Source organism: Canis lupus, chromosome 3 (genome assembly GCF_011100685.1).
Source record: "Canis lupus familiaris isolate Mischka breed German Shepherd chromosome 3, alternate assembly UU_Cfam_GSD_1.0, whole genome shotgun sequence".
NCBI lineage: Eukaryota > Metazoa > Chordata > Mammalia > Carnivora > Canidae > Canis > Canis lupus.
The window spans coordinates 5,598,136-5,620,702 of NC_049224.1; the positions used below are offsets into that span (position 1 = coordinate 5,598,136).

A 22,567-nucleotide genomic window follows, 5' to 3' on the forward strand; every position below is an offset into this window, starting at 1 on the left:
GTTGGTTAAGCATCTGACTCCTGATTTTGGCTCAAGTCATGATCTCAGGGTCATGAGATGGAGCCCCACGTGGATGGAGTCTGCTTAAGATTCTCTCTATCTGGGACCCCTGTGTGGCTCAGCAGTTTGGCACCTGCCTTCGGCCCAGGGCATGATCCTGGAGTCCCGGGATCGAGTCCCACATCAGGCTGCCTGCATGGAGCCTGCTTCTCCCTCTGCCTGTGTCTCTACCTCTCTCTCCCTCTCTCTGTGTATGTCACGAATAAATAAATAAAATATTTAAAAAAAAAAAAAGATTCTCTCTATCTGCCCCTCCCCAACCTCTCATGCTCTCTCAAATAAATAAATAAATAAATCTTAAAAAATGTAGCTCCCTGTTGAGCTAAATATGCTTTGTATTGGAACTTAAGCAATATCAATATTATTTACACAGGAATAATGTGGATGAGTTCTTAATGAATTTTGAAAGAAAATATGCAACCATTGTGAGTTAAGGGACTCCTTGCACAGTATTAGTTTAATGTAACAGAAACATTCCCTTAATGGAAACTATTTTGAGTGTATTACAAAGCATAGAGTGTGTTTCAAATTCTTCTATAAATGGCTTCAATTGGCAAAATTATAACATATGTTAAGTTGAATCCATTTGTAAATTTTATAAAATTACTTGATAGTAGTTATTTTTCACAGGCAAAGATATGAACTATTTTTCAGATTCTTATATGATTCTGGGAATTACAGCTAGGTATGTTGTCATGATGTTGCTTATAAGACTTCATTTCACTTCTGGCTGTAAGAAACTTAAAATTATCTGCAAAATATATTTAACTGTTATAATTCTTCAATTGTATCTTATATTCCCCTAGAAGAAATACATTTTATTATCAAATACTTTGCAATCTTGTAAAGGCCTGCAGGTAAACAGCATCCTAAAATCATCACCTTATCAAATAAAGCATTAGGAGCATTTTAATAAGTGTTCATTGTTTATTAGTGTTAGGAAAATAATTATTATTATAAAATAAAGTTAATATCTGGATCCTTCATTTGAGTATTTAAACTTTACATTGAAAAAATATATGAAGAAATTTAAAAAATAATGTATGCATACGTCACACATTCATAAGGTAGCAAAAGCTATCGTTTAGTTCAGAGTCCTTAGTGGATAAAGATTAAATTCATAGAAATGGAGCCGCTGACTCAATGAGTATGTTATTTTACTTTTGAAAGACATCACCAAGATATCCTCCATAAAGTTTAGACTAACATTCCAACCCAAAATAGGTGAGAATAATTCATGCCCAGCTCTTGTAAACATAGATTTTAATCTGATAGGTATAAATATTTTTACAAGACTTTTTTTAGGCATGTCTTAATCATAAGCGTGTTGAGCATATTTTCATGTATTTACCAATTTGTTTATATGAAGGCTTTAAATTCTTTTAAAAGGTCTATAGTTGTTATGTCTGTGTGTGCCTGTGTGCCTCTGTACTGCAAACATGTTGCAAATGTTTTCCTGGTTCATTGCTTGACTTTGGGCTTCTGGGTGTTTTGAAAAATGCAAACCTCAAAATATTACATCATCCAAATGATCAATTATTTGTATTGCATTTTTTCCGATTTTGTTTCTTGCTTAGGAAAGCCTCCCCCATTCTGAGATTATGATAATAAGAATATCACATTATTAATTATTGTAATTATATAGAGTATAAATTATTAATCCTCTGCCATTTTCATAGAAATATAATGCTTAGCAGGCGAGAGAGAGAAAAAGAGGAGAGACAAAAATCAAAGAAAGTAACTGCAACCTAAATAAAGACAGACAATGTGGCCAGAACCTCAGGAGTTCTGCATTTGTTTTCTAGGGCTGGAGTAACAAATGACTGCAAATTGGGTGGCTAAAACAACAGGGATTTATTCTCTTACAGTTCAGGAGGCCAGAAGTATGAAAAGGTTTCAGCTGAGTTGTTTTCTTCCTTTTGAAAATTCATAGTGAAAATATCTGGGTTTTCATTTGCCTTTGGGAAGTACTGAATCAATAAAAATTTCTATTTCTCTATTTAAAAATTTGTATTAACTTGTGCTCTTAGAAATTTACCCATTTAAGTTAAATATTCAAATGTATAGTCATAAATTTCATCATAATATCATCTTATTACCTAATTTTAATGTGTGTAGGGTCTGAAGCAATGTCCCATTGCTTTTCAACTTTTTCAAAGTACCAACTTTCAGCTTTGTAGATGCTGTGTCATGCTCGTTTTTTATTTTATTATTTTCTTCTATATTCTTTATTTTTTCTTTTCAGTAAGATTCTCTAGGTTTAATTGGCTCTTTTGTTCTAAATGGTAAACCATAAAATTTTTAACAAAATAAATTTCTTCATAAACATGGTTTTAGTTTTCTCACATGTGTTTTCATATGTAATATTTTTATTACTCTTCAGTCCAAATTTTATTTTAGTTTTGTGTTATTTCTTTTACCGTAGGTTATTGGAGTGTTATTTCTCTCTTAATTCCAAATATACAACTTTTTAAGTTTTGTTTTTAATTAATTTTTATATCTAAATTCTATATTCACATGAGGGTTCACTTTTTGCATTCCACAGCTCTAAGGGTTTTCTAAATGTATAATGTCATGTATCCATCATTATGGTACCACACAGAATTGTATCTTCATCCTAAAAATCTCAGCACTTCATCCATCTATCCTTCTTCCCTTCCATACACTCTTGGCTCCGCTGAGATTTTACTCTTTCTCTCTTTCTAGTTTTGTCTTTTTTGAGAACGTCAGATAGTTGGAATCGTACAGGATGTAGCCTTCTCAGAGTAGGTAGGTTTTCTCTTATGTTGCCTACTAGGAATTTTACAATTTTGTGTTTTAAATTTAGGGTCATGATCCATTTTGAATTAACTTTGTGGCAGTTGTAAGGTTTATGTCTAGATTCCTCCTCCTGCTCCTTCTTCTTCTTAATCTTTTTCTTTTTCTCTTTCTTCTTTTTTTTTTTTTTAAGATTTTACTTATTTATTCATGAGAGACACAGAGAGAGGCAGAGACACAGGGAGAGGGAGAAGCAGGCTCCATGCAGGGAGCCTGATGTGGGACTTGATCCCAGGAGCCTGGGATCATGCCCTAAGCCAAAGGCAGATGCTCAACAGCTGAGCCACCAGGCATCCCTCCTCTTTTTAATGCAAGTGCCCTGTTGTTCTACTATCATTTCTTGAAAAGACTGTGTTTTCTCTATTAATTTTCTTTGCTCCTTTGTCAAAGATCAGTTGTCTCTATTTGTGTGGCTCCTTCTATTTCCCCTTGCAGTTCTACTAATTTTGCCTCCAATTTTTGACACTTTCTTGTTAGGTACATATTCATTAGGAATTGTTAGACTATCTTGGAAAATTGACTACTTTATCATTATTTAATGCCCCTTTTTGCCCCTGGTCATTTTTCTTGCTCTAAAGTCTGTTTTGCCTAAAATTATATAGTTCCTCTAGCTATCTTTGGGCTAGTGTTAGTGTGGTATATCATTCTCCATCCATTTAAGTGTAATCTTTCTATGTCTTTATATGTAAATGTAAAGCAGATTTCTTATAGACAACACACAGTTGAAATTTTTTTTAATTATTCACTCTTATTCTCTCTCTCTCTTTTAATTGGTATATTTAGACCATTCTCATTTCAACTGATTATTGACATGGCTGGATTAATATCTACCATATTTCTGTTTTATATTTATTTATTGTACTTTATATTTATATTTATTGTACTTTTTCATGGTTTCTTTTTAAATATTCTCCTTCTACCTTCTTTGGGTTTACTGAGCATTTTATATGATTCCATTTATTCCTCTCTCTTAGTATATCAGTTACATCTTTTAAAAAAATCAACTGCCACAGAGTCATAATATACATTTGCAATATATATTTATATATACTTGTCATATACATTTACAACTAATCTAAATCCATTTTCAAAGTACACTGTATCACTTGAAGGACAGTGCAGGTAGATTATAACAGAATATTCCCAATTCCTCCTGCCCTTCTGGTATAACATTGCTGTTTATTACTTTCACCTATCCACATTGTATGATCTTTCAGTACATTGTTCTGGTATTAGTTTGGGTAAAGTTATCTATTACTTCAGTTCAGAATTGAAAAAATAGAATATTTTACTTGACTTTAGTATTTCTTCCCTAGTGCTTTTCCTTATTTTATGTAAATCTGAGTTTCTGACTTTATTAATTTCATTTTCTCTGCATAGTAAGAAGGATTTTGTGAAGTTTTTTGTTTCTGGCAGAGTTATACTATGTTGAGTGTTTGCTGTAGCTGTAGGTGTCAGAGCCTTCAGTTTCCTCTAATGACCTTATTTTTCTCCCGTTGTCTTTGGGTTTCCCTAGATACTCCTTTTTAAATAGTCTGTGTCACGTAGTAGCTCTCTCGGGTTTAGTCCTTTATTATTATTATTTTTTTATGCTGGAGCCCTGTTGAAGTGGTTATAAGGTATACAATGATATTTAAAATCTTCTGATTAACACTTATCTTTTTTCTTCATGGCCTAGAGTAGATGGGCTAGAACTTCAGGAGCACATTATAATCCTTTTCTCCTTCTTCTTTTCTGAAACAAGAAAGCTGGTTAGGGCTGGAGCTGACTAATTGCTCTTCTCTCAGGTCAGTTGAGGCTCTGGTCAAATATTTCCTCTTGAGGGGTGGGTGGTCTTTCTTATGAAGAACAGAGTGCTCAGCATATACTTCAGAATGGTTGCTTTCCCCCTTTTTTCTGCCTGAAGGGGTAGGCAATTTTTCTCTAATTTCACGGAGGATATCTGATGAAGCCCCTGGAGGTAAAACTAACAAGACTAACAGAGTGCCTGCATGTCGGGTTGCAGGTCTCTCAGGTCTGGGATGTAGGGTTTTTGACTCAGAGGCTAACCTACCTTCAACTCCAAGCAATTCACCAATTGCTATTTAAACATTTCTACTAGTTGCAGTCTTTAGCAGCCTCTGTTCCTGTGAAGCTGAGATGTCTCTATTCACATCTCTCCACATTTCAGAGCAGTGATTTGTCCTGGAGCCTGTCTCTCTGATAGTTCTGAAAAGATTTGTTGGACATTTTGTCAACAATTTTCCTGTTGTGAAATTGGAATTGACAACTTCCAAATTCTTTATAGGCCCAAATGGAAATAGTAGACTGGTTTTGTCTGAATTGATTTTGGTTTTGATTTTTAACTTAATTCCTTATGTTCATGGAAAACAGAATTATTTTTTGGCCTAGTATAATGCCAGTTTTTAGTAAATATTCCCTTAGAATTTGCAAAGAATATGTATCCCACAGCTTTTGGTGTAGTGTTTCACATACGTCAATAAGACTGTGTTTCGTTCAAACCATTTATATGCTTACTAAAATTCGTATTCCTTCCAAAGCAGAGAGAAGCTCTTCCTATAGATTTTAGATATTCTGGGGCATTTGTTTTTCTACAAATGAATAGATTTTTAATTATTTTGCTGCATGTATTTTCAGACTATATCATAAGTTAGATATCACCTTAAAGAGTTGTCTTGTCTTTCCAATGTCTCTATCATTGATAACATTTTTTACCTTAAAGTCTATTTATGTAATATGAATGTGGCCTCTAAGCTATTTTGCTTAATGTTCATATAACATACTGTTTTCCATTTTTCCCATTTAACCTTTCTATATTTATCTATATCCCTCAAAAATATAATTTTTTTTACTTTATTTCCAGCCTCCCAATCTTTTCCTTTAAATCAAAGCATATGCCATTTACCTCATTACATTACTTACATCATTACTGATGCCTTTAATTTTAAATTTATATTTACTGTTTACTTTTTTTGTATCCATTTTATTATTGTTTTTGTTACTTTTTTGGACTGATTGTAATTTAAAAATAAATTTCCTCTTCTATTTGCTCTAGTACCATCCAGAATTTGAAACATGAATTCTTGATTTACCAAAGTCTAAAGAAACTGTGAAAGTATTATTCATATTTATATACCCACCCTACTCCTAACTTATCTGTAAGATTATTGCATATTTATTTTGTTTATAAATTTCATGATACATAATTTAAAAGTTTTGTTCCTATTAATATTTATTCAGTGAGCTTCATTTTCTTATAAATTTCGACAGCCAAAAGAGCATTCATTTTTATTTTACCAGTATTAGAAGTACATATTTTTGTTTGCCTGAAATTGTCTTCTTAAAATCTTTTTTTCCTTATTTTCATTTATTTATGGAATTCAACACAGTCAAGAAACTATTGAATTGTTTTCTGACTTCCACTGTTTTGGTTAACATGTTTAAAATTGTATGTTTAATATTTTTAGTTTTTTCCATGGGGATTTCAGAATTTTTGATATAGATGTTTTCCAGAAGATTGACCAATTATTTCATTTTTTCTACTTTATCCCTTTTCTCTACAGCTTTGATATGCCTTATTTATCATATATTGATTTCTTTATATCATATTTATTAACTTCTTTACATATTTGGATATTTTTCTGAATTTACTTTCACATTGAGTTGCTGTGTGCTTATACTTAGGTTTCCATTAGTTATATGTAATATATCATTATAGAAAACTCCAAATTTGTATCACTACTCTTGACAGTAGCATGCTTTTAAAACTATTTCCCAGGGATCCCTGGGTGGTACAGCGGTTTGGCGCCTGCCTTTGGCCCAGGGCGCGATCCTGGAGACCCGGGATCGAATCCCATGTCGGGCTCCCGGTGCATGGAGCCTGCTTCTCCCTCTGCCTGTGTCTCTGCCTCTCTCTCTCTCTCTCTCTCTGTGTGACTATCATAAATAAATAAAAAAAAAATTAAAAAAAATTTAAAAAAAAAACTATTTCCCAGGTTTTTCTTACGTGGTCTACTTAACATATGAATTTTATCATTTTTGCCTAGTTGAAAAATCTTGTTGGTACACTTAATGAAAAGAAAAAAAAAAGGTTTGTCATATTTTCTAACATTTTGAATGCTTATTTTATTTCTTATTAAAGTTTGCAATAATTTTTGAAAATACTTTTCAATAGAGTATAAGATGACATCCAACTGGGGTTTGGTATTCTCCACCAATCTTGCCTGGTCATTCTTACATTTTAATATATAACTTAATCATCACCCTCCACCTGTCAATTCCTCTGGTAAGTTTATTCCCCCACGTATATTTTTCACCTCATATTTCATTTTGTTGTTTTTGATAGTGTTGCTCTCACTGATGTTATTGTTGATTGGTTGTTGCTTGGCTACTGTCTCATTTTGTGGATCATAGCACCCACATTTTTTAGTTCTGAGGAAAAGTGCGTGGGAGTAATTTTCTTTTAACATTCAAAAACTGAAAAAAAATGTTTTATTCTACTCTTACCTCTGATGGATAGTTTTCTACGCATCTCTCTCTCTCTCTCTCTTTAAAGATTTTGTTTATCTATTTGAGAAAGAGAGAGAGAGAGCATGAGCATGAGCAAGGGGTTGGAGGAGCAGAGGGTGAGGGAGAAGCAGCCTCCCCGCTGAGCAGGGAGCTCGACAGGGAGCTGGATCTCAGGACCCTGGAATCATGACCTGAGATGAAGGCAGATGCTTAACCAACTGAGCTACCTAGGAGCCCCTGTGTGTATCCCTGTGACTAAACATTGTTCCTCATCTTTACCACCCACCCCCCAGTATTTTCAAAGCATTTGCTCTTTCGTAAAATTTTCTTCTTACTCTTCCTTGTGTAGATACTCCTTTGGTGCCATTCGTATCAGTACAACCCATGATTCCTTCCTCATCATGCTGAGTGTCACCAAGGCTATACTGTTTTTGGTTCATATTCTCCAGAGAGAAATCTCTAATCTTCTGCTGAGGTAAGGAAATTTACCTGATAGAGACCCAAGAGGACCTACGGGCTCCAAAAATTGCTTTCACCCACTTCTCTTCCCTCAGTCCCACTCTATGCTTTCAATTCAACAATACATGTTTGCAGTGCCTGGTTTCATTGCATTAATCAGCTTGCTTTATGATGACATTCTCTCTTCAGGTATTTATGTTGTAGTCACTAATTTTATGCCTTTTCTATTATTAATCATTTTCTTAAAAAGGACCCATGAAAAAGAGCTCTTATAACCATGTGGATACAGTTTTAAAACTACAGATATTTTTTAACAGCATTGTACATTGTGTCTTTGTAGCAAAAAAAAAAAAAAAATCCAAAGTTTTAGTTTTTCTGTTTGATTGTTTTCCTTTACATTATAAGTGGCCTTTCCTTATTTGTTAAGATATCCATTCAGATGACACCTTTTCAGCAAAGTCTTCCTTGACCATGTCACCAATGCTATCATTTACTATCATATTGTGTGTTTATACTGATTTCCTAGAATTTACCTGAAATAATTTATTATATTTCACAGAATTTATTTGCCTGACTTGTTCAATATTATATACCAATCTCATTCAAAAGTGCCTGTTTGGAAAAAATAAAAATAAAAAAAGAAAAGTGCCTGTTTGGAGATACATGGTAATATGTTTGATGGATGAAAGAATGATAAATGAAGATGACATTTTGTATATTTAAGGTTTTGGTTACTGAAAAGATGTAATAAAAGATTAGCTATTGGCACAGGTCACATTAATTGTAAGCATCTTGGCAAGATTAGGCACTTAATACATCTTTGAGTTAATAGAGATAGAATTTCAATTGTCACCTCAGATGGAGTTTTCTGTAATATATACCCATTTTTCTTTTCTTTTTTAAAAAGATTTTATTTATTATTTGAGAGAGAGATTAGAGAGAAAGCATGAGTGGGGGAAGGGCAGAAGGAGAAACAGACTCCCGCTGAGCAGGGAGCCCAATGTGGGGCTGGATCCCAGGACCCTGAGATCGTGACCTGAGCCAAAGGCAGACATTTAAACAACTGAGTCACTTAGATACCCTACACCCATTTTTCTAATAAGCAAAGCCCATGGGTATCAGAGATTGCATTATCTGTTCAGAGTATTAACCATATGATACTAACCCTTTAAATTATTTTCATAACACTCCAGTTGAGTTTCAACTAGTAAATACTTCTTATTTCCATTAGAAAATACAAAATCCTAAAATGTGATCTTGTTACAACTTTAGTTTTCAATGTTTTGGTAGCTTTTTGCCTCTTTTCTTTTCTTTTCTTTTCTTTTCTTTTCTTTTCTTTCTTTCTTTTTTTTTTGGAAAGAGAGTGTAAGTGCACATGAGTAGGGTGGGGGAATAGGAAGAGGGGCAGAGGAAGAGAGGGAGAGTCCTAAGCAGGCTCCACACTCTGTGCAGAGCCTAAGAGGCTGGGGAGGGGGGGCGGGGAAGGCTCAATCTAACAACCCTGAGATCATGACCTAAGGTGAAATCAAGAGTCAGTTGCTTAACCAACTGAGCCATCTAGGCACCCCATTTTGTCTTTTTAAGTATCCTAGGGCAACATGAGTTCTTGCTATATGAGCCCGGATGCACGATTTGTACTTAGATGACATTTTCCTTCTGTATAGAAGAATCAATGTCCTGCTGTTTTACTATTTGTGAACTTTTACACATTATTATATATTTATCGTTAAAAAAATATACTGAAAGAAAAGTCCCTCAAAGGGCTAGAAAAGAAAAATTGAAAGCTTTAAAGCATCAGAGTAAAATGCATATTTCATGTCATAGTGGTAAGTGCTGCATTATATTAGCAATTTAGCTATAGGATCAGTGACTTTTCTGTCCTTTATTGAATTTCTAATATCATAAGAAAGTTACTAATGTGATAAAAGTCTTAAAGTATTACTGACTTTCTATCATGTTCTTGAAGTGAATTTTTATAGCATTAGCAAAAACAGAGTTTCAGAATACCATATAAACTGACCAAAATGATAATAAAAAAGCTTAAAAAATCAATAATACAGTTTATTCAGTTGATCTATTTGAAGCTTCTCATATTTCATTTTCAGATCTTTCTCGTTTAGTGGCTCCTGCTCATTGATAAGAGTCGAGTTGCAAAATCCCAACTTCCTCTGAAACAACATCTAGTTTTTAATAGATTGTATTGCTAAGAACACACTGAAAAGTGCTGGTAGTGTTATTTACAGAAAAAAATGGTAACAAAGTACTTGTAACACAATTAATGTTACCGTCAGCTTTAAAAAATCCTCAGCAAAAATAAAGTGCAGTGACTGAACCACACTCTAAATGTTATCAGCTGTCATTCTGAAGATTCTTTCCTATTTTAGGTCTTGTACATATAGAATGTTTTCACTTGTGACAGACAACATCATGTATTAGGGGAGTTCCTTTTAAGCATAATATTGAATATGAAAAGTTAGAAAAAACAAGAAAAAATTTATTTTTCTTCACTTCTACAGAGACTAATTGTTATTCTTCAGCATCCATTCAGTTTTACTAATATGAAGACATTACAGTTGTTCATAATTGAAATGCAACAAAAACTGACGCAGAGACAGATTTTAAAAATATACAATATTCAAACTAGTTTAGACAGATTAACTCTTCCTTAGCAGCAATTCTGTATTATTTGAGAAAAAGAAATCCTTAAAATTTGCTTGCTTATTGAGGGTTTTTATACTGTCTTGTAAAATAGCTACTTTGTATTACCTACTGATCAGCGCTACTTGTTCAAACATTTTCTAGTATACTCCATGTGTAATTAAATGCCAAAAAATGCAATTTGGAAGATAAAATTTAAAAAGCGTTAAACATTAAGTAAGATATTTGGTTCTATAAATCTCAAAAAAAGTCACAAAAATTATCCATCCCCCCATACTTTGTTTCTGTAATAGATCACAAATGGAAGTTGGTGATGTTAGCAAAATAACTAAAAAGAGCTAACTATTTTTTAATCCCTTGGTTATTTCCCATTTCTTCCCAAATAGATATACATCATTGATTGATTTCTAACCTTCTATAAAATTGATTTTTAATATATTATTAGCATTCTGTATAGCTTCTCCTTGTACTGTGTATCTTTTGAAGACTGTAGTAGAATATTATAGTTTCCCACAATTTTTTAGAGTTTAGTAGTTTGTATTTGAGTAAAAGAATGAGGGAAATGAAGATTGCCAAAATGTCTATTGTAACAAATCTTGAATCAAGGACTTACACGTCATTTCACTCTATGTTCCCATAAGTCTTCTTCGCATAGTGTTCACAATGTGCCTGTAACCACAGTGCTATGCACTTTTGTTTCCCTGACTAGAATGTAAGTCACATGTGGGAAAGTTCTCCGTAGACCATGACACTTAGAGCATGACCCAAGAAATACAGAACAATTCAGAGCACATCTCAAAAAGCTGTTTGAATTAATCTGATCATTTATTCCCTAAGACCATTGTTTTCACATAAAATGGATGCCTTACTCAATTTAGTTTCCAGAATTTTATTCATAGTTTATTTGATGAGACAAAAGTTGTGGTGGCACATAGGCACACTGTTACAGACATGAAGTTCCACATAATAGCATGCCAGTCACTTCCAGCCAAAGTCCAGCTTGGACACACCTATAGTATAATAAGTTGCATTTGTTTTGTGCGGCAGCAAAGAAGACATTCCTTGGGGACCCATGGGAGGTCTCAGTAAGAGCATGTTAGATGATTGGAGGGAAGGCTTAAGAAAGTGGGGACTTGTGACAGATTGTACCCTGTCAAGAATTAGGGTAAATCTATGATTGGGTATTTTTAAATATTGGGAGGGATGACTAGACAGGTGGTAAAGGTGTAATATTCGCCAGAAGTGGGGGATGTTTGTTATTTAAGGATGGACAATGTTTCTTTTTGTTTGTGTTCAGATATGATTACTTGGTGGTCTTGTTTTTCCTGTGATCCGTCATGGTCAGAATAGCCTTGTGTGATGTTGAGGTTCTTTGAAATTCTCTAGGTTCAAGAGGAGAACATACAAGCTTAACTGTGAGTGCCAGGCTGGTTCCTGGCTAACACTAAAGTCTAGCTGACAGCTCCAGGAGAGCTCAGGATGCCAAAGATCATTCTTCTCTTCCTCAATTATTGGCATATCATTTAAATATATATACCAGCAAACAAAATATTCATTGCATCTATTTGGACTCTGTATTATAAAATATGCATTGGAGAGACTGACTTAAGAAGTTCTTTGTAATTGTTATTATTCCTCAAAATTATGTCTAATACTTATTTTTTCAGTAACCTAGCGAATCAATAGAAGTAGAAAACCAAATATAAATAATTAGTCTGCATGGGAGTTTAGTCCCCATATATGTGGAACAGGGCGACTTTAATCTCTGTTTCACTAACATATCATTTCTAACAACAGCAACAAAATGCTAAGTACAAAAAAACAGCTTTCCATATTCCCGAAAGAAGCTGATTTATGCTCTTTAATATTATCCCATGAATTGATGCTGGATACTTTGGGCAGTTTGAGGCTTATTTTGGATGTTCTTTTAATTGAATCTTCCAGAGGAGAACCAGATTTTTGCTTCATCAATGTGTGAATCAACTATTGCCCCTCTCGGAAAAATTGCATTATAGGTACAGAACAATCATTATGAGCCTGTAATTGTCAATTTAAATATTATTAGTTGTGTTAATTATAGGTAAATGCTAGACAAACCACGTTCAGGCACGGACTCCCGTGTGGAGGCTTGGCAGTCTTTGCATGAGTATTCCATCACTGCAGTCCTGTTTTGGAAAAATAGATTAAAGTTTCATGAATGTGAAATTTAAAGCTATATTCCTGAGCTCTCAGTGAAGGATCTTTTAACTAATTTAATAAAAATGCTCCTTCTTATGGGCCTGAGGAGTGAAGTCCCAGAAATTGATAAGAGACTCTGCCTAAAGGCAGAAGAAAAGGCTGAGCCTTCGTGAGATTATCATTTCCACAAGTTTAGCCTTACAACTGCATCAGAGAACCAATAGTAATTTTATTTGCTTTGTAAATCTAGAAAGAAGATGGAGCCATTGTGCAGGGTGGAAGGCAACTATTACCATGCAGCCCAGGTGCCTTGGAGTGCCTCATTCCATCTTAGCAAGAGTGCAGGCTTACGGGTATTTTTGTCATCCTTTCTGGCCAAACTCCCACTCCCCAATATTGCCAAGTGGGACTGAAATGAAAGCATTCAGACCCAGGAGAGGATTTATGGCTGATATTGAATGGAAAAAGTTAATTGGATATTCTCTATGTAAGGACACTGCTGCAATTGCTAACTGTATTCTGGTCACAGAAGAAGCCGTGTGTCTAGGAACATGATGATATAGCCCCTATTACTGGTCAATTAAGAGATAACAACAGTGTGGCAGTAATTTGCCTCTCCATCTGCAGCAATCTGTCACTAACTTTAAAAGCCACTTATCCTAGGAAGACAACCCGAAAATAAACCTCAGAATTAAGAATAATATATAACCAGCAAAGAAAGATTTCAGGCAACAGTTGCCGAGCAGCAAAATCAATCTGACATTATTATACATTATTTTGTATGTTCTAAATATCCTTTCTGTTTCACAGAGAGGTTAAAGATAAATCTTGCCTTCGGTGTATGGAAAATGAAGGGAAAATTGTCTTTTTACAAATAATGGAACGTTTGAAGTAATTTGTTTTTTATTATTCCTAAGAAAAATTTCAGATTTGTAGATAACATAAACATTTTGATTTCCCAGGTTTGCTTTATGTTAAAACATATGCACAAACAAAAATTAAACTGAGGCACTAAATTTCAATGAGATTTAACCATGTCTCTCTGTTATACCATCAGAAAATTTCTAGATCTCTAGGGGACATTATTAGCTGTCATTTTCCTCATATTAATTAATTTATAAAGTGAATTTCTTACCAGTTGAATTACAAAAAAAAATTGATATACATATATTGCTCTACCTAAGCTTTGTGGGAAGGTACTATGTTTCTATTTTATAAATAAGGAAACTCATCAATAAGAATAGTCAAGTTACCTGCCAAAGATCATATAATTAGCGTCTAAATATACTGCAATCTTTGTACCTACAATCCAGTAAGAATAGTAACAAAAATGTAGTCACGGAGTTAACACATTGTAACTATGTAGCTAATCTCCTTAACAGATTTATATATGAATCATAAATTCCCAGTTGACACGGGATAATTATGTATTAATCTCCCTAACAAATGTGAATAATAAATATTGAAAAAGGTATTCAATCAAAGTGAATTATGAAGGACATCACAATTTTGTCTATGGTGATTTTTCATTTATTTGGGTGAAGGTATAGGGAGTAGCGTCAGTAAATGCTAGGTTAGCAGGAGGTTAACATAATAGTGTTTAACAACAATAGGATCATAGTAGTATCTTATTTCGTTAGGCTAGGTAGGATACAGAAATGTCAATGAAGGAATTACATTAGAAACTTATTTGAATTCAATGTAATGGGGTGTGGGGTGGTTTTCTTTCTTTTTTTTTTTATCATCCTCTCCCCTGATCATCTTAAAAACCACTCTCCGGTTAAAAAAAAAAAAAAAAAAAAAGTTGACTTTTTGTACTATAACTGAGACCCTGTATTTCATAAGACATGCTGTGTGGTTGCATGTTTTCTTGCTTCTCTCGATATAAATTTCCAAGTATGCCATAAGTGTAAAAACCATTTTCAGAGTAGAAGTAACTAGTCACGATCTTCCTTTTGTAAATGTCTTACGGATGCTGAAAGAGACTTTTCTTCTTAAGGTTTAACGAAGTTGCCATATTCATTTTCAACCAGAATATTAAGTGCCGTTGAAGCTTGGAAACCAGAATTTCTTTGCTAAAAATATTTGTTTGAAAACTGACAACTCCTAAATAGTAAGAGAAAAAGAACATCTAATAACAAGATCATATGTAATCCTATCAAAATCTTCAATAAAATAACATAGTCTTCCCATTTGCTATTTTTTATCAGATTTATATGTTTTACATTGCTTTGATGGTTGACAAATGCTCAGTAAATTTCTCTGTAGGAATTTATTTTCAATCTTCAAATTTACATTTGACATTTAAAACTATCATTACAATTCTCACCATTGATGCATATCATAAGTTACTCTGTTTTATTTACTGTAGTTTCATGCATGTGAGAACATACTGCTAAATTTAAAATATCAAGTTTACAATTTTTCCATCTCATCAGGTGAACTATTTGAAACAAAACTCCCTGTCAACAGTATGTGATACATAAATTTGAAGAAAATATTTTTCAGTTAAATTACGGTGGGATTATATGTTTCAGTTTAACATTTCAAAATATTTGCAGTCTTCAAAAGTTCTGGTTTCGTTTGAGACATCATTTTTGGTTTTCATTTGAGATGAGAAACTCAGTAATTATTTTTGTTTGGAGGTAATTGTTTTTGGAAGCAAATAATGGGTTTGCTAATGCTAAAAATTGCCTCTGGAAATGGACACAAAAGCAACTTGAATAGCAACAGAAAGATTAGAGTGCTTGATATTAGTGGCCAGTGTCATTTTTAAGGGAACTTCTTGTATATAGAAAAGGAAAAATAATCACGATACTGTCAATGATCATAGTTTGATAGGTGTTCCTGTGGTCAATCCATAGTATGTTGCATGTGCTAAGTATTTTATCAACATTTGCAGAATTAAATCGATATTATTATCTAATCTGCACTCCCCACCCCTCCCCAAACTACTTTGACCAAGGCTTCCAAAATAGATAGAGGGCTTATGTCATTCGATCAGAGTTATTTTGAACAGACATGTTCAAGGTCTTGAGATATGCTTAGCATCTATGGATACTTGGTCATCATTCAGACGGCTGTCTTTCTCCTAAAAGAGTTTGGTCTATACTGAAGATCATTCCTGTGCATATAACTTGAACAGTAATCCGTCAGATATCTCATGTCAGGAAGTGATTAAATCTTAACCAAGAGAAGGACAGGTCTGCTAAAAAAATAAAACAATATTCAACCGTCTTAATAAACTAATGTACTAATAACAGATTTTTAGACAACTAAATCAGTTGCTTAAAGCTGTATGTGTGTATCATAGCAAGAGAAAAGGGTATATGTGTGTGCAACTTACTTGTGACCAGGTAAGCAATTCCTAAGAGTATTCTTTTTTTTTTTCCCTAAGAATGTTCTAAAGGTCAGTACAACATGTACTAAGATATGAACTTAAAAAAAAAATCACATGTAGTAAAATTTATGTTTTCATTTGAAGAGTAGATTACATTTGAGTTCCTAAGAGGTGAAGGTTAGGTCTGGCACGCATTATTTCATCTCTCAGATTGCATCAAAAAATTCAAATTGGCGACCTTTTAAAAAAATCATCATAGATAAATGGAAGGGATATATTCTAAAGGAATGATTTGCATTCAAAGAACGTCTTGTGAAATAACATGAAGCATTGATTGCAGCAACAAGAAACCGTTAATTGTGTTCTCCTGGGGATAAACACCAAGTTCAGTTTCACTGAAAAGTCAAGAATCACAACTAAGGAAATTAATGTTTGACCATAAAACCTTCACCAAAGTACCTACACATAAGATTCATACCAGGTACATTTGAACAAATATGGATGCACATATCTTGTCAAAAAGTTTTGTTTCCCATCTGAAGGAGAGATCTGGCAAAGGTATCAGGAGAACCTTTGAAATTTAGGATTAAAGGGAAAGCTTTTTAAAATTTTTCTCAGAAAAGGGCTTTGAACACTGGCAATTGCTACATTTACTTACCGTATGAGTTGAATTTACACATTATTATACATTTACTTACTGCCTCAGTTGGATTTATATATTATTATATATAGGGAGCATATGTTGAGTTTTCTCTTGGGTTTCCTGTCAATTCTATGCTTAAGTATTACTTTGTTACCTTAAACATTGATTCACTCCATAAAGGAGAGTTTCTAGACTTCAAAATATTTGAAACATTTAGAATTGTTATGTGAATATGTATTACATATAGGCATTATAAATATATTTTAAGTATTCCTTTTACCTTTGAACATTTTGTGTTCAATCTAGTTGCTTTCTGCTATAACCCCAAATTTGTAGCTTCATAAATTATTCTTTCAACCATGCCATGGTTTCATAGGAAAACTATATCAAATGATTTTGGTATATTTAGTGTAACCATTCTTAAACTGTGGTTGTACATGAAGTTTTTTAAATGCCTTTGTACATACAAAATTCAGGAACAGAAATTAACCTATGTTTGAAAATTAAAGAAAGCATCAATAATTTAATACGCTGTGATTTAAAGAAAAGGCAAAATAGTAGAAAGAAAAAGACAAAAGTAATCAAGGTCTTTTCATAAATCTTTAGTAATTTGTAACGTTTCTCTTTGCAGAAAACAGGCCATGTTTCCTAAGGTTACCTTGTAAAATGTATGCCTAGGACTGAATACTTCAAAAGTATTACAGTGTTGTAATCTACATTTCTTTTATGATAAAGTGAATTCTTGAAAATAGAACAGATTATAATCATAGGTTATGAAGCCTAATGTTTAAATACGATTTGGAATAGGAAAATAATTCAGTCATACTATCATAATTAAATTTAATTTGCCAAAGAGACAATACATTTAATTTGTTTTGTATATCCCTGGACTTCCATAATATAGTTTAAAAAGAAACTACAAAAACGAGACCCAGCGTGATGCTTTTACAGTATTTATGATGAAAGTCAACATTTATCACAAGGCGAACATCTCTATCTTATAAGCACCAATGTATTTTAGAAGAGTTCAGTTTTCCAACTTTGATCTCCAAAATGATAACTCTGTAATCCTTAATCTATACTGGATTAATCAACCTACACTTTCCACAAACTGTTTGTAGTCCTAGTCTTTTTTTAAACCTCTTAATGTTTTTATTTTAAACAATTTCAGGGGACAATTGAGTTTCCCTCTGAAGAAAAGGGGAAAAAGAAAAAAAAGGAGTGTTAGGTGTCCCAGCCCCTCTCCCTCCCCCACCAGCCAAATAAATCTCAGGTGCAGGGCATTTCCATTGTCTCTGAAATCTTGAAATCAATCTCGTAAGAAGTGGCGTCCAAGGGAAGGGCGGACAGGATTTGGCAGCAGTTGAACATGCACCAGGGAAGCTTGCCTGCCCCTGAGGGACAGCAGGTCAACTGTGAAGCCAAAGCAAACTTTAAGGAGCAAGGTAGGCCTTCAGGGCGAACAAGGGCGTGCCTGCCATGGGAGACCCCTGGAGGAGGTAGCCTTGCTTCCTTCAGGACACAGGAGATGTCACTAGCCACTTGGACCCTGACGCTGGCTTTCCACAAGGTAGGTGGGCTCCATTAGCAGGGCTGGGTGGTCAGCACACAGGTGTAGACACAGAGCAGGGCCTTAGGGCTGATGACCAGCATGGTGTCTGCATGCAGGGTCTCATTGTGGAAGAGTGCGCTGCTCGTTCTCCTTGTGCAGTTGTTCATCTTTGGGTGATGTTTCTGCAAGGCAGGACCTTGGTGGGCTCCCACAACGACCCATCATAAGGACTGTTCTCTGGATCGGTTTCTAGTATAGGTCCTCCCTCTTCCTGGTCATGCAGTTCAGGGCCCATATTGTGGTGATTGTTTGGCAAAATATACAAATATGGAATCATTGTGGACTTCCGTCCAACCTTGGACAGCCATCTGTCAGGGACATGCCAGTGATTTCATGCTTGTTTGGGTCAGACAGACGTTGTGGTCAGCCTAATCCCAAAAATGACAGGGAGAATAAGTTGTCACAGTTGTCCCAGGGATGAAGCGTGTTTAGTTCTCTTTTACAAGTAATACTAATTAAAATGCCAAAACTGAGGACTTCTAGAGAGTTCATGAGAACATGACTCAGAGAAGGGGCCATTCTTACACTCTCATTAATTTAACATGGATTTTGGTCATTCTAGTATGTGAACAATAGTGACTTATTGTTGTTTTAATTTGCATTGTTAGCATTGTTCTTTTCATGTATTTTTTTGCCCTCCATATGTCATCTTTGGTGAGGTATTTATTTAGGACTTTGACTTGTTTTTGAAAATCAGGTTACTGGTTTTCTTATTGTTGAGTTTTAAGAGTTCTTTGTATATTTTGAATAACAGTGCTTTAGTAGATGTGTCTTTGAAAACATTTTCTCCCAGCCATGGCTTGTTGTCTCATTCTCTTGATATTATCTTTCACAGAAGTTTTTAATTTTAGTAAGTCCAGATTATCAATTATTTCTCTCATGGATTGTGCCTTATTTCTGTCTAGAATGTCATCATCATTCCCAAGGCCATCTAAGTTTTCTCCTATGTATTCTTTTGGAAGTTTTATAATTTTGCATTTTACATTTAGGTTGATGGTCCATTTTGAGTTAATTTTTACAGAGATTGTAAACTCTGTGTCTAAATTCATTTTTTGCGTATGAATGTCCCATTGTTCCAGCACCACTTGTTGAAAATTATGCCTCTTTGTCAAAAATAAATTCACTATATTTATGGGGGTCTATTTGTGGACTCTCTATTCTGTTCTATTGATTTATTTGTCTTTCCTTTCACCAATACCACTCTGTCTTGATTGTTATAGCTTTATGATAAGTCTTGAAGTACAGTGGAGTCAGTACTCCAACATGATTTTTCTCTTTAAATATTAACTGTTCTGTGTATTTTTACTCTCTATATAAACTTCAGAATCAGTTTGAAAATACCTACAAAATAACTTTCTGGGACTTAGGGAACTGCATTGAATCTATAAACATCTTTACAAAATTGAAACTTCCTATCTGTGAACATGAGTATCTCCCCATTTACCTTGTTCTTTTATGTATTCATTCAATAGAGTTTTGCCTTTTTCCTTATATTCATCTCATAAATGTTTTGTGAGATTTATTCTGAAGTACTTTCATTTAGTGGGTGCTAATGTAAATGGTATTTTGTTTTTAATTTTAAATTTCAGTTTCTAAGTGCTGGCATATAGGAAAGCAGAGGACTTTGTATATTAACCTTGTATCCTGCTATCTTAACCTTGTATCCTGCTACCTTACTATAATCACTTAGTAGTTGCAAAAAAAATTTTTTTGTCAGCATTCTCAGATACTCTACACAATTATGTCTTCTGTGAATAGAGACAGTTTTATTTCTTACTTTCCAATCCATATGCCTGTTACAATAAATAAATTCAATAAGTTGTAGATATAAATCAACATACAAAAATTAGTTGTGTTTTTATACACTAGCAAAGAACAATTTGAAAATTAAATTGATAAGACAATGCAATTTACAACAGCATAAAAACAGTAAACTAATTTGGAATAAGTTTAACCAAGGAGGTATAAGATGTGTACTCCAAAATCCAAATATTGTTGACAGAAATTAAAGATGGCCTAAATATATGGAAGTACCAACCAGGTTTATGTATTAAGAGATTTAATACTGTTAAGACAGTACTCCCCAGTGCAGTTCAGTGCAATCCTTATCAAAATTTTAACTGCCTTTTTTGAGAAAATGGATAAACTGATCCTAAAAATCACATGGCATTGAAAAAGACCAAGAATAGTTAAAATATCATGAAAAAAGGAGAACAAAGTTGGAGGGAGAACATTTCCCAGTTTCAAAACTACTGTGGATCTGCAGTATCCAAAGTAATGTGATCCTGACATAAGGATAGTATATAGAATAAGAGAATAGACTCAAAAGTCCAACAGTAAATTTATACAGCTTTGGTATATTGATTTTTGACAAAGATGCCAAGACTATTCATAGGATTGTAGGAAAACCACAAATGAATGTGGTTACCCATATAAAAGAATGAAGTTGGGATTTTGTTAATTTTCATGATTTTGGATTTGGCAGTGGGATTTTAGATATGATACCAAAAACATAAGCAACAGTAACAGCAAAAAAGAGAAATCAGACTTTAGTGAAAAAAATTTACATCAATATATGCAATCAAAAAAGTTAAAAATCAGCCCACGGAATCAGATAAAATATTTGTAAATCATATATCTGATAAGGGTCTAATAACCATAATGTATAAAAAAATGCTTTCACCGTCATAATAAGAAGTAAACAACCCAGTTTTAAAAGTGGACAAAATACTTGAATAGACATTTCTCCAAATAGGATTTTGTTTCTTGGCCAGTAAGTGCAAGACAGTTATGCTTAACCTCATTATTCATTAAGGAAATGCAAATCAAAACCATAATGAGGTTCTACTTCATGTTTGCTAGGATGGCAATGATAATTTAAATATCAAATAAAAACAGAAAACAAAACAAAACATATGTTGGCAAAGATGTGGAGAAATTTGAATCCTCATATGTTAGTGGGGGTAACAAGGTTCAGCAGGTATGGAAAACCATTTAGCCATTTTTTTCAGAATTTCAACATAGAGTTACCATGTGACTCAGCAGTTTCATTCTTATCCTTAGACCCAAGAGACTCGAAAATGAGTGTCCAAGCCAAAATTTGTACATTAATGTTCTTATCAGCATTATTCACAATAGCTAAAGGGTAGCAACAACCCAATGTCCATCAGCTAATGAAAAGAAAACCAATGGATGGCATATCAGAAAAAGGAATATTATTCTGCCATAGAAAGGACTGAAATAGGGGCACCTGGGTGGCTCAGTTGGTTAAGCATCTGCCTTCACCTCAGGTCATGATCTCAGTCCCAGGATCCAGCCCTGCATTGGGCTCCCTGCTCAGCAAGGAGTCTCCTTCTCCCTCTCCCTCTGCTCCTCCCCTCCACCATTCTCTCTCTTTCTCTCAAAATCAATCAATCAATCAATCAATCAATAAAATCTAAAAAAAAAAAAAAAGGCAACGATACATGGCACAACATGGATGAACCTTGAAAAAATGTTAAGTAAAAAGTCAGACACAAAAGACTACATATTTTATGATTCTGTTTATATAGAATGCCCCAAATAGGCAAATACGTATAGACAGAAAAGAGATATGAATGGTTCTAAGGGCTGAAAGGGGAAGGAGATGTGGAGTGGATGATTAGTGGATATTGAGTTTGTTTAGGGGATAATAAAAATATTCTGGAATTAGATAGTATTGGTGGTTGCACACTATTGTGAATATCCTAAAAGTCAATTAAATGTATGTTTTAAAGTAGTTAAACTGATGAATTTTCTGTTTTGTTGATTGTATCTCAAACAAACAAACAAACAAACATAGGTTTTAGGATCTAAAGAAAATGAAATCTTATTAATTTGAAAATTAACAGTATTTAACTTGCAGTCATATGGACTGAAGATTATTTGGTATTTAATTAACAAGGCAGGAAACCACAAATGTTGGAGAGGATGCAAGAAAAGGGAACCCTCTTACACTGTTGGTGGGAATGTGAAATGGTGCAGCCACTCTGGAAAACTGTGTGGAGGTTCCTCAAAGAGCTAAAAATAGACCTGCCCTACGACTCAGCAATTGCACTATTGGGGATTTATCCCAAAGACACAGATGCAATGAAACGCCGGGACACCTGCACCCCGATGTTTCTAGCAGCAATGTCCACGATAGCCAAACTGTGGAAGGAGCCTCGGTGTCCATCGAAAGGTGAGTGGATAAAGAAGATGTGGTTTATGTATACAATGGAATATTCCTCAGCCATTAGAAATGACAAATACCCACCATTTGCTTCAACGTGGA

The 22,567-nt window shown here is 34.0% G+C and overlaps 1 long non-coding RNA gene across 4 annotated transcripts in view; it reads right to left on the reverse strand.

The window, feature by feature from the left end:
- LOC102156861 overlaps window positions 1-22,567 on the reverse strand; it is a 147,706-nt gene that overhangs the window by 15,667 nt on the left and 109,472 nt on the right. For 3 of the 4 annotated variants that reach the window (XR_005356579.1, XR_005356578.1, XR_005356586.1), the window contains 2 exons: window positions 12,601-12,668; window positions 11,408-11,885 (listed from right to left, as the gene is read on the reverse strand). This is a non-coding gene — a long non-coding RNA (uncharacterized LOC102156861). Of the gene's footprint in view, window positions 1-11,407; window positions 11,886-12,600; window positions 12,669-22,567 lie in introns of those variants that run through there. The other variant, XR_005356581.1, reaches the window with a different exon arrangement.